The 13,395-nt window shown below is 38.9% G+C and overlaps 1 protein-coding gene and 1 pseudogene across 1 annotated transcript in view; both read left to right on the forward strand.

Moving 5' to 3' along the window:
• LOC132407188 (uncharacterized) overlaps nt 1–13,395 on the forward strand; it is a 545,618-nt gene that overhangs the window by 35,961 nt on the left and 496,262 nt on the right. The window lies entirely within an intron of this gene.
• The window catches only part of LOC132406623 (NADH-ubiquinone oxidoreductase chain 1-like), a 31,438-nt pseudogene continuing 29,615 nt past the window's right edge, over nt 11,573–13,395 (forward strand).

The following is a 13,395-nucleotide window of genomic DNA, read 5'->3' on the forward strand; positions in this document are numbered from 1 at the left end:
AACCTAGATAAGCATAAAGTATACATACATGTACTTAAAATGTACGTTAGGACAAGAGTAGGAAGGAGGAAAAATATATAACCTAAGGTATTGTTAATAATATGAACAATTCAAGGGTTTGAACACTATTAGCTCTTACAATGTGAAACCAAGTGACATAACAAAACTTTGCTCCCAGATGAGCCCAATGCCTTTTATGCTCACTTTGATCATCAAAATATGGAGGAACCTTCACAAACTCTCACAGCTCCTGATAACCCTGCAATTTCAGTCTCTGAGGCCAACGTGAGAGCATCCTTCAGGAGGGTGAACCTACAGAAAGTATCTGGCCCAGGTGGGATACCTGGCCATGTACTAAAGACCTGTGCTGTTCAACCGGCTGTAGTGTTCACTGGTATCTTTGACTTCTCGCTTCGGCAGTCTCAGGTACCCAGCTGCTTCAAGTGGCTTCAATTATAGTGATGCCTAAGAGAATGTGGTAACCTGCCTCAATGACTAACATCCAGTAACACTTACTGTACTGTGCAAAAGCCTTAGGCACATATATATATATTTACGACTTTTGCACAATAATGTATTTGTCAACGTGGAGCAGAGAGCGAGTTTGCAAATCTGGTAGGAGCAAAGGATGTTGGAAGCGGCGACGGTGCAGTGTTGCGGCCGAGAAGGAGCGCCAGGGTGGGGGATAGTGCAGGTGCAGACGCGCCCAGCCCTAAGGCACCAGGCAGGGTCATTTAATTCCAAACAATTGGTTTATTGATCATTACAGAATATCTCTGGTGCTTCCTGCTCCCTCTCCCTGCCCCCTTCCCTCTCTCAGTCCACAATGGAAGAATCAGATTTATCATCACATCACATATGCCATAATTTTTTTTTGTGCAGCAGTACAGTGCAATATATAAAATGATTGTGCAAAAATCTTAGACATCTTATGTTCTCACTTTCAAGGACTCTTCATCTCATGTTCTTGATATTTATTGCATATTTATTTATTATTAAACATATTTTCTTTTTTTCCTTTTGTGCTTGCGCAGATTGTTTTCTTTTGCACATTAGTTGTTTATCCATCCTGTTGGGTGTGGTCTTTTATTGATTATATTATGTTTCATAGGTTTACTGTGTATGCCCACAAGAAAATGGATTCCTGGCTTGTATATAGTGATGTATACTGTAGGCACTTTGATAATAAACTTACTTTATGGTAGTGGGGAAGAAGCTGTTGTCGGCCCTTGAGGCCCAGCCACCTCAGTTTCTTCATAAATGTACTTCCTTTTGTCATAAGGTCAGAAATGGCGTTTGCAGCTTCTGCTGACTGTAATGTTCAGTTCCATTCATGGATAGACAATTAACCATATCTGTCCTACATAGAGTAATATCCAGAAAACATTTTGGTTTGTGGTACAAGGTAGCAGGTAACATACACAAATACAATTATCTCCAACAAATATGAGTCTAGGCAGCTTTTCTTGGTTTTGAGAGGTATTACTATCATGACCCTGGTGATTAAAAGCTTAACTTGACAAACCACAGTTTGTCTTGAAATGGTAGGTTAGAGGCTGGGTATCTGGAAGCAGATGGCCCATGACCTGCCTCAGAGCTATCCCATCCTCCTCAAGATACAGTCAAAGCTTGATACTCGTTCCAGAACTAAACAATCCACGTGATTGGCAACCCAGCTATCACCCCCCAGCATTCATTCTCTACACCATCAGTACACACAGCTAAAAGATGACGGGCAGCAGATGCATGGGAATGTCACCTCCTTGAGGTTCCTCTTTGGGTCTCGCACACATACCCTGACTTAGAAATGTACCACTATATTCCTTCATTTTTGATGGGTCTAAATCCTGGACCCCGATAGATAATTGCTCAGTTTGTGCACCTTCACCAGGATTCCAGTGCACAGGAATGCAAAGGCTACAGAGAGTAGTAGATCCATCATGGATAAAGCTCTGCCCTCCATCGAGAATACCAATCTCTGTAGTCTTTTTGCTCTCCTTTGCTTTGCAGTTTTCATACCAGTCCTTGTTGCAGCCAGGCGGAATACTTTCCACTGTACTTGGAGCCTTTGATGACATGACAAATTTTCTTAAACCTTTCTTAAACGCTGGCACGCCTTCTTCATGGTTACATCTATGTACCGGGCTCCGGTTTGGTCCTCTGAGATGTTGATATCTAGGAACTTGAAGCTGCCCACCTTTTCTACAGCAGACCTTTCAATGAGGGCTAATGTGTGTTCACCTGACTTCCTCTTCCTAAATCTACTGTTATTTCCTTGATCATGCAGATGTTGAGTGCAAAGTTGTTGTTAGGACCACATATCCAACTAATCTATCTTATTACGTAGTTTGTCTTGTCGCCATCCGTGATTCTGCCAACAACCGTGGTGTCATCAGCAAATTAGTGGATGGTATTAGAACTATGCTTAGCCACAGGTTGCTGGGCATTCAGTGTTGGGAAACAAAAAGGAGGTGTGTGCCCATGGGTGTGTTGCAGTTAACAAATCCAGTTAATAACTTAAAAACAACAAGATAATCTCCTAAAATTTAAAACAATCGTGAGATTTAGTGTCTGCTTGTGCTTGTCCCCATTACCATCATTTGGAAAGTCGTCTGCACCCAAGTTAAGATGGGGCTGAATCTCCATTGTCAGTGGTGATCAATCTTGTGCCTGTGATGAACTCTGATAGTTAAGCCTTGGAGCGCATCTGGAATATCAATAATGCACCACTGTCTGCTGTTTTAGTTTGGAACTTTCTCTGTATTTGAGGAAATCCTGAAGTATTCTGTAGGAAATGGCAGTAGTTATATGGGTAAGTGGCAACGTTTTGCCACAGAGTCTGAAATGTTAAATCTTGGTAAACTTTGGATTTATCCCAAAATAAAGAATGTTAGTATGTTTTCAATGCACTATTTAGGCTTCATTGTTGCTGAAATGCTTACAGGAAAGGGAGCACCTAGAATTTTGCGATGGTACATTTGAATTGGAAAATAGATTCCAGTAGTTGTGTGCTCTGAGCATTGGATTGTCAATCTATATTATCTATGAGCTTGATGTCTGTTAAATAGATTGACATCCTATGCTCCATTGGATACCAATAATCAATTCATTGCAGTTGCAGTTTTTCTGATCGTTATTATAGTTGAACAAATCCTATGAATGCAGAATATCCACTTGCACATACAAGAGCAAAGTTAATCATTATCTGACTTAATCATTTCCACTGCTTCTTCATATAAATATATACCAAATTAAATACCTACAGTCTTTCATAAAGTTCATAGAGTGCCCGTGTAGCTTAAACCAAGCAATTTCAAGAGCCCTCACCATCCTGTTCATTACTACCATCAGGGATGAGTTACAGGAACCTGAAAACCCACCCAGTGTTCTTCGGACAGCTTCTTCCCCTCTGCCACAGATCTCTCATTGGTCATGAACAGAATCACATTATACCACTTTTCTATTATTTATTTTTTCATTTCTTATTGTGTCTTATAGTAATTATTTACATCTTGTACCGTATTGCAAGAATTTCATGACGCGTCAGTGATAATAAACCTGATTCTAATTCATGCATCCCGGAGCACAGTAATTTAATTACTTCTCTCTATCATTCGTGGTTGTTTCCAAAGTTATCAAAGGCAACAACATTGTGATTTCTATTACTAAAATGATGCAATTTTAAAAAGATAAAGCTTTCATATTACATTATTTACTTATACTTGCTCATATCCTTGAGTTTCCAAAACTTAAATCTAGTCTGATTCAAAGGTTTATTTCTGTTAGTTGCATGATCTATTGCCAACTATATATGTCTCTTTGATTTCTTAAGCTAGTTCTCTGGTTGTGGAATGGCCTTTTAATTGCTTCAGAGATTTAGATAAGTCACTTACAGAAGTTTGATATCTTTATTTATTTTCTATGGAAGCTAGTTTTGCACGAATTTCTAAGAATTCCAGAGTCAATGCTTCATGTTTCTTTTGAATTCAGAAATGTGGTTCGGTAGCATCTTATTCTTGAGCTTCTGGATTTCAGAGTTGTAATTTGGGGAGCTCAGTATATTGTAGTTTGGAATGTAAAAGGTTAATCTTCTATACTGAAATGACTAACCTGTTCAGTTCTGTAACCCCTTTTCTGATCCTTCTCGAATTCCTGAATCCCTCTCTCTTTTTAAACTATTCCCTAAAATCTTTTGTTTATTAGAGCAAAAAATGTTTTGTGCACTATGAAATGCCTGGGATACTTTATATAAGGGTTGTAGGTCTTTTCCTCCTTTCTAAAATATTTCATATTCTTATTTATTCTACAGGTAATAGATGCCTCTGGCTTTGTAAATAAATGATTGCCATACAAGCTTGCCTAAAGAGGAAGAATCTAGAGTTGTGCATTATTTAAGCCTCGTCCAATCTGTGATCTGTCTCTCCATCTAATTAATGGATTGAGAATTTGCAATTAAATTAAAAGAAAATGTCTGTTTTAAAGATGGAACAGTGGAAGCTGAGGTTTGCTTTAGGACAGTTTGAATTGGATTGCAGTGTCCCATAAATTTTGTGACCATTTTCACTGTAAGTTATCAATAGTTTTATACAGTATAAATAGCAAACTGCACCGAGTTGTGTAGAAAATGGGCATTTTAAGAACATATGTGTCAAGGCAGGAGAAATTTTGTAGAGATTGCAAAAGATGGTGAAGGTAGAGCATCGTGCAATGGATTACATTTATGATGGGGTGGTGGGGAAGGACTGAATGATGTGGAGGAAATGCTATTATGAAGGAATACTATCAAAATATGACACTAGAGATTTGTTCAAACTCTGAAGTGATAGGATGCTAAAAAGACTGATTTTACTGTGTTTGGAATATGTGAATATGTACAATATTTAATGTGATATTTAGAAATGCTGAGGATTTTGACTCTGCAATGCATCATTTATTTGATAAATGAAACAGAGCTCAACATTTCAAGAAAATGTTAAAAGAAACACTGAGGAAGATGATGAAATAAGATGAAACATGGGATTATGATAATTGTACAGTAAACAAGCACCAATAGTGCAGAATGGGTTGAATAATGAACCTCTATATAATGTCTTTTTGTGGTACATGATAAGAAACTTCAAAAAAGTGCTAATGATGTTTCTTAATAAATTGTAGATTAGCAATAGATCAAAATTTACGATGCCGTTGTTACATTATTTGAAAATCTACTCTGCCCTCCCAAAACAACCCCAAAATGGTGCTACTTTAAGTGCATGTTTGGATTTCATTGTGTTGTGTGGAAAAGAGTGCATTGGCAATATGGAAGTACCAGGTGGAAGGGTATGCTATAATGAGGGTATTGGAGTTGTCCAATGAGTGACTGGATGAAAATCTGGCAAAAGGAACTTAATGTGAGGTCTGTGGTTCAGTAAGAGGAATTAAAAGGCAGAAAATTATAGGTATTTTGGTGCATGCATCACAGGGAAAGTTAAACAGATAGTTAAGACTTGCTATTTATTGTGAAGAGGTTGGTGTTCAAAAATAATGAGGTCTGGTTAATGTCAAAGTACATTTGTTAAAGTGTGTATACTTAATATAACCTTGAGATTTGTCTTTGCATGGGCAGCTACAAAACAAAGAGACCCAATAGAGCCCATTAAAGCAAAAGAAAACCATCAGACACCCAACGTGAAGAGATTAAAAAAAGAAAGAAAAATGTGCAACCAATAAAAGTAAGCAAATAGCATTCAGAACTGTGATATTGGCAGGCTGCAGCCACAGTTCGGGGCAGAGATGAGTAAACCTCAGAGTAATGAGTTGAAGTTCAGCACAGAGATTAATAAACCTCACGGACCAGCGATTGGAATGGCCTGTGCCTAACCCTCGACGCTCCGTCCTCTTCTATCTGGCCCGGCGCTTAAATTGTCTAGACCTTGTCTTTGGACCCAGTCACTGCCGCATTGGTACACTCTCGGGCCAGTGTCCAGCCTCCTCAATTCAAGTTGTATGGGGTTTATTAGTGAGGTCACGTTTGGAATGTTGTGACAGTTCACTGTCGTCTTATCAAACAAGGACAGAGAAGGACTGAAGAGAGTCAAAAGGAGATTCACTAAGCTCTTTGTGCCTAATGTTGTATTTTCTTTATTAGAACATTATTCAATGTTTGTGTAGTACTTTGCTGAGACAAACAGCTGTCATCATGAGCAAAAATACTAGTATGGAAATCGGTGAAAAGATGCAGATAAGATGGGCAGTTATAGTTTTTGGATAATGGCTTTAGTTTGAAAGATGTAATATCTCTGTGCAAACCATCATTTAGGCCAAACTGATTGTTTTGAGGTGTTGTTTAAGCCTTTGCTTTGCTGTCAGAACTAATGATCAACAACTGCATGTTGATAGATTGAGGCATGAATGCTAATATATAGATACAAGATAAAATTCTAGCTAACAACTTCTTGTGCCCTTTGTTCGGTAAAATAGAACATTCTACAATATAACCTTTTTTAACTTTATATTAAGGCATTGCATTTGACATAACAGCCAATTTAATAGTGTACAAAATCCTATCATTGCCAAATAGCTGTTACTTGGCGTAATAGACTGAGAATGGTTCAAACAAATTTTTGATCCTAGTTCTTTTTCACCTTGTTCAATAAAGATGTATCTGTTAATTTGAAGTCCTGTGCGTATGACTCTACTGAATCTTTGGATGAAAGGAATACGATTTCCTTGGGGAAAATGCTATAATTCAATAATTGTTGCATGCCCTTGTAATTTGAGCTAATCAATTCAAAAACATTTAAAAGGGCAAATGAAATAATATTGTTGAAAGGGAAGCCATTAATCATTGCGGGGTTTAACTTTAGGTCTGCTTATTTTCACCAATTTAGCTCACTTAATAAGATTTGTTTATTGCACAGAAATCTTCTGGAGCATTGCGGAGTTCCTTAATTGAATGTGTTGAAGTCCAAAGGTTAACAGCACCATCCTGATACTTTATGTTAATCGTCAAAATAATTATGATGTCAATATTTTAAAATACACATATTTCAATATGTAGTAGGATTGGTCATAGGTTAATCTTGCTGTTGCATGTTTGAACTTTAAACTTTATCATGAGGCAAAATGCTAAGTGTGAGCCAACAGCATCACAGGGTATCGCAGAAAGGAATTTATATCTCCTTAGATAATCAGACTTGAAGATTGTAAAATGGCACCAAGATTGAGAAGGAAGACTAAATTAGTGTGGGTGAATTCAATATCAACTAAAATGCAGAAAGAGAAATATTGGTATTGATTTATTAAAGTCACATGTACTGAAATACAGTGGAAAATTTAGCTTTATAAATGCATTCAGGTCATTTCAAAGCATTAGTACTTCAAGATAATACAAGGATAAAGCGATAGGGTGCTATTAAAATGCAGAATATAGTGATTTGGCTACAAAGAAGTGCAGGTATACAGTAAGGTGCAAGGGCCATGATAAGGTAGATTGTGAGGACAAGAGCAGTCTTTAATGTACTAAATGTCCAATGAAGGTGGAAACTGTTCATTAGCCTGGTGGTATGCATTTTTGAGCTTTGTATTTTCTACCCAGTGGAATGGAGGAGAAGAGAGAATATCTGGCGGAGAGCGGTGAGTTCTTTGGTTCCTTGATTATGTTGGCTGCTTTTCCAAGGCAGTGAGAAGTGGAGACTGAGTCAGTGGAGCAGAGGCTACTCTTTGTGGCGAACTGAGCTGTGTGCACAGCTCTAGAATTTCTTGCGGTTTTGGGCAGAGCACTTGCCATACCAGGACGATTTCAGTGGCACATCTCTGTAAAATTGGTGAGAGTCGATGGGGAGATGTTGGACTTCTTGGCATCCTGAGGGAGTAGAGGTGCTGATGTACTTTCTTGGTCATAATGTCTACGTGATTGTACCAGGACAAGCTTATGTTGACACCTAGGAACTTGATTAAGAGTGAAAGAAAAAAAAGTAAACAAAAATACACTATGGTTGAAGTCTTGAGATATGTGATTTAACACTTGCCATAATTTCATTACTCAGAGGTTAATTGGCACTTGCATTGCTGAGATGGAATTTAGCCTCGTCTTTGAATTAAAATTTTGAGGTGAGTTGAGTTTGTTTTTAACAGGGCAATCACTCCACACGAGAGTGTGTTTCAACGATGAGGCAAGCAATGAGGTACCTTTGTGAAGCTAGTGAGTTAGTATTGCATCCACCACATAAGATCGTGACATAATTGCTTCTTGCCTGAAGTATATCTCATTTTTTCTTAAATAATGCTGATTGCCATTCGTTGCACCTCCTTCTGAAAATAAAATCTAGTGCATATTATTTTAACTTCCCATTACAGGATATGTCTGCAATCAAAATATATTTATCAAAGTGTGTATAAAATGTACAACCTTGAGATTTGTCTCCTTACGGTCAGCCCACAAAATAAAGAAACCTAATGGAATCCATTTAGGGGAAAAAAAGACTGTCAGCCACCCGATGTGCAGAAAAAAATTGTGCAAACAATAAAAGTAAGCAAATAATGTTCAGAACTGAAGTTCACGAAAGTGAGTTCACAGTCACGAAGCCAGTCATCACTGCAGCCAATCCGAGAGCCTGTTAGTTACAGGCCACAACCTCAGTTCAGCACAGAGACAAGCAAACCTCGCTGAGTAGCAAGGTGAACATAGGCCCACCTCTCTACTCTGGCCCTAACACCCTGACCTTATCAATCTGGCCCGACGCTTAAATCACTACTGCAGCTCTGGGTCCCCTCTGCTCACCTCACCTCCATCCTGCTGCATCAGATCACCTCCAAGTCTGCTCCAGCAGTGGACAGACAGTAGCTCATTCCCTGCTCTTGGGCTCAGGCCCCACCGCCTCTATTCGACCCGTACCTGCTGCGCTGCAAGCATCCTGCAGCTTTCAGACTTCAGTTCACACTGCAAAAATGCCAGGTCATACAGGCGATTCAGAAGCTCAAGGGAAGTTACAGGCCATTGATTGCCATGATCATATTTGATAAAAAATGTGATTAATGCAATAGTTTATTGTTTCCTTTGTTTTATTTGCTGCCTGCAAGTTGCCTCTGTGCTTCACCAGTATCATTCCAGTATTACAGATATCCATGAATTGTTCTGTCCAATAATTGGAAGACGTGCATCATTATGCGGTCTGATTTCTAATCCATTTGTCTTTGCAAGTCATTAAATAATTGCAATGCAATAATTTAATTTTGTCCCTTATCTTCCATCTATTTAGTAACTTTTTCAAATTCACAACAGCAAACATCTGATCTAAGCTTATCTAATACCTGTGTAATCTTGATAAAATGTATTAAATGTCCGGTGATAGATAACACCCTCTCTGAAAAATTTTTGTTAGCTGTATTTTTTATCATCAATGCAAAAATAATCAATAGTTTTACATTTCTTCTCAGTAAACTATCACGTATTCTCCTATCCAAATTATGGTTTGATCTTTAGCAAATGTGGAGAAGAATCCTCTAGAGTTTAGGTTGCCAACTGTTAAGTGCTGGAAATATAACTGGATCAAATTAGGTATTCTCAATAGATAATAAAATGAACACCATCTTTATTTTAATTCCATGTTTCTCATATTTCTCCCAGCAGCACATGAGGAAAATAATTTTTCTTTTTATTTAACTGTACTCTCCTTCACAGAAAGGATTTACATAATCAACTAGGCAGCCAGACATAAAAGCACAGAGCTTACTGCCTAGGAATACTGAGTAGGTCAGGCACATACTTAAAGATTATTCTGAAATGTTTAATAGTAATTATTCATTATTATTAATATTGCATTTAAAAAAATTAGATTTAATTTTTAAATATAAAAAATTGCATTTTTACTCATGTTTGCAGGGCCTGTTTGATTTTTGTATTTTAAGTACTTTGTTTGGTTTACAGCCTGATTGTCCCTATCATCCAGAAGTAAATATAAATACAGTACTAGATATTGTAGAGAGATCACAGACTGTTGCAAGAAGCATAAGGTCATTATAGTCAGTGATTTTAACTTTCCACATATTGACAGGGACTCATACTATAAAACAACTAGATGGGATGGAGTTTGTCAAATGTGTTCAGGAAAGTTTCCTTAATCAGTATGTAGAAATCCCAGCTAGAGAGTGTGCAGTACTTGATCTTCTATTAGGGAATGAGACAGGGCACTTGTCTGTGTAGGGGAACACTGCATCTAATGGCATCCACAATGCCATTATTTTCAAAGTAATTATTGCAAGAAATATAGGTCCACAGGTTGAGATTCTAAATTGGAGAAAGATGAATTTTGATGGTTTCAGAAATTATCTGGCAGATGTGGATTGGGACAGGCTGTTTTCTGGCAAAGGTGTACTTGGTAAGTGGGAAGCCTTCAAAAGTGAAATTTAGAGAGTACAAAGCTTGTATCTGCTTGTTAGAATAAAAGGTAAAGATAACAATTGCGGGGAACCCTGGTTTCAAGAGACACTGAGGCCCTGGTTAAGAGAAAAAAAGGAGGTACATAGCAGTTATAGGCAGGTAGGAACAAATGAGGTGCTTATGGAGTATAAGAAATGCAAGAGAACTCTTACGAAAGAAGTCAGGAGGGCAAAAAGATGGCATTAAGTTGCTTTAACAGACAAGGTGAAGGAGAATCCTAGGGGATTCTGCTGATATGTTAAGTGGAAAAGGATTGCAAGGGACAAAATTGATTTTCTTGAAGACCAGAATGAAAAATCATGTATAGAGTGAAAACAGATGGGGGGGGGGGGGTGGGGGTTGATGGGAGATCTTAAATTTTCTGCATCTGTATTTACTCAGCAGATTGACACAGAGTCTCTAGAAGTGAGGCAAAGCAACATCAAGTTGATGGACCCTATCCAGAGTACAGAGAAGGAGGTGATTGGTGTCCTGTGGCAAATCAGAGAGGATAAATTCCCAGGGCCTGATAAGGTGTCCTCTTGGATCTGATGGGAGGCAAGTACAGAAATTGCCAGGGCCCTACCAGGGAATTTTAAGTCATCCTTAGCAGCAGGAGAGGTACCAGGTGATTGGAGGATAGACAATGCTGTTCTGCTGTTTAAAAAAGGATCTAAATATAAACCAGGAAATTGTAGGTTGGTGAGTCTGACATCAGTAGTGGGAAAGTGATTGGAAGGTATTCTAAGGGACCGGATATATAAGTATTTGGATTGATATGATTAAGGATAATCAGCATTGCTTCGTGCGAGGTAGGTCATGTCTAACTAGTCTTAGAGTTTTTCAAGGAAGTTTTCAGGAAAGTGGATGAAGGCAAGGCAGTGGTTGTTATCTGCAGGGACTTTAGCAAGGCATTTGACAAGGTCCCCCATGTGAGGTTGGACACTTAGCATTCAAGAAGAGATAGTAAATTGATTTTGACATTGGCATTTTGGGAGAAGCCAGAGAGTGATCATAGAGGGTTGCCTCTCTAACCATCTGAAGAAGATGGTGCCATTGAACAGTGTGACCAAGGGAAACTTCCCCCAGACAGGACAAAACTACTACTTTCATTTCTTGTATATCTTTTTCTTTCAAAAGTGGTTCTTTTTTCTGTTGGAGCCTGTGATCAACATGTTGTGGTGTGTATTTCGGATATTTGAGCAATTTGGCGTGTTGTTGTCTCCGTGGGTATTCTGTCAGGCATGTGGCCGCAAGGCCAAGAAGCTTGGAGAACGGGCCCGAGACCACGATCAACTCCATTTCACACTGATTAAAATGCTGAGGAGGATTGACATCATCGAGGAGAGTACAGAAGGCGAGGAGCTGTTCAGAGCCATCTCGCTCGCTGCTGCTGAAGGAAGGTGTCTGTATGTCATGGTCTCTCTCCCTCCCCCTTGCTCACTGTTCCTGGAGGAGGGCCCAGCGTTCGGCTGGTCTCTCTTGCGATGCTATTGGAGGATGGTGCCTGAGTTCTGGACCTTGGGCAAGGTTTAATTGATGCAGTTTGTGAATTGGACTCTGTAGTTCATATTATGATATGTTTATGGCCAATCCTTTTTTTTTTGTTGCTAATTTGGGCAATTTTGGATCCGGGCAGTCTGCAGATAATGAATACTGAGCTGAAACTAAATATGTCTGGATTCTTGGATTTTGTTTTATATTCTGTGTTTTTAGCATTTTTGTTGCTGTTTGCTCCATTTTTTTTTTGCAACTGGAGGGTGGTGGGGAGGGGTTTGATGTTTTTCCTTTGAATGAGGTCCAGGGTTTCCTTTGTTTTGTTGCTATCTGTGAGGAAGATGGACTCAGGGTTGTATACTGCATACATACTTTCATAACAAATATATTTTGAATCTTTGAAGTTTTAGATCTTCACGTCCTCCTGAGTCTAATTCTTTCAAGTAGACCTCTCTTTGTCCTCTCTCAATGCTATTTGTTCCATGATGTCATGCCTTCATTGTTCTTGGGTTAACATTTAAATACATTTGTTTGTAAATAATGGGGTAATGTGTAAAGTCTGATTTTTTTTTACAGTTAAAATGTAAATTGATTTGCAGTGATAATGCCTCCATTTGGAGCAAAATATTGTTTCAGCTTTTCCAGAGCTTCATGATTTTTTAAATATTTGACTGTGATATCAAATATATGAATGTCCCATTTACTTCTGTTGTAACTCTACCTCCTCCTCCTCTCAAATCCAAAAGCTTTATTGGAACCTCCAAAGAAATTAATATTATGGTCATATTCATTGAGAGGATGTGTGAAGTGACTCTTGAAGTAAAGGTATTAGTGGAGGTTAGTGGATGTCATCATCATTATTATGTGCAGTGTCGTATGACTTGGGCAGTCATAGCCGTTGACCGTGATTGTTTTGGTAAATTTTTCTATAGAAGTTGTTTGCCATTGCCTTCTGGGCAGTGTGTTTACCACGCCATTATCAATACTTCTAAGATGTTGTCTGCCTGGTGTCAGTGGTGACACAACCAGGATTTGTGATTTGCACCATCCGTTCATATGACCATCGAACCACCTGCTCCTTTGGCTTCTTGTGATCCTGATTGGGTGGCTAAGCAAGTGCTGCACCTTGCCCAAGGGTGACCTACATGCTACGGGAGGGAAGGACTGCCTTACACCTCCTTTGGTAGAGACATATCTCCACCCTGACAGTGGGCATAAATATTAACAAGCAACAACGTATTCTGTCCGGGTAGCCTCCAACCTGATGACCTAAATATCGATTTCGCTGACTCCTGGTCATTTCTTCTCCACCACCCCCCCACCCCTGCTGTTTTTCCATTCCTTATTCTCACTCCCTTCTTACCCCATTTATCATCACTTTCCATTCCCCTTCTCTTTCTCCGATGGTCCACTCTCCTCTCCTATCAGATTCCTATTAGTTCACCTATCACTTGCCTGCCTGCACTGCTTCCACTCCTGCCATCTAATTTTGGCTTCTT

Source organism: Hypanus sabinus, chromosome 17 (assembly GCF_030144855.1).
Source record: "Hypanus sabinus isolate sHypSab1 chromosome 17, sHypSab1.hap1, whole genome shotgun sequence".
Classification (NCBI taxonomy): domain Eukaryota; kingdom Metazoa; phylum Chordata; class Chondrichthyes; order Myliobatiformes; family Dasyatidae; genus Hypanus; species Hypanus sabinus.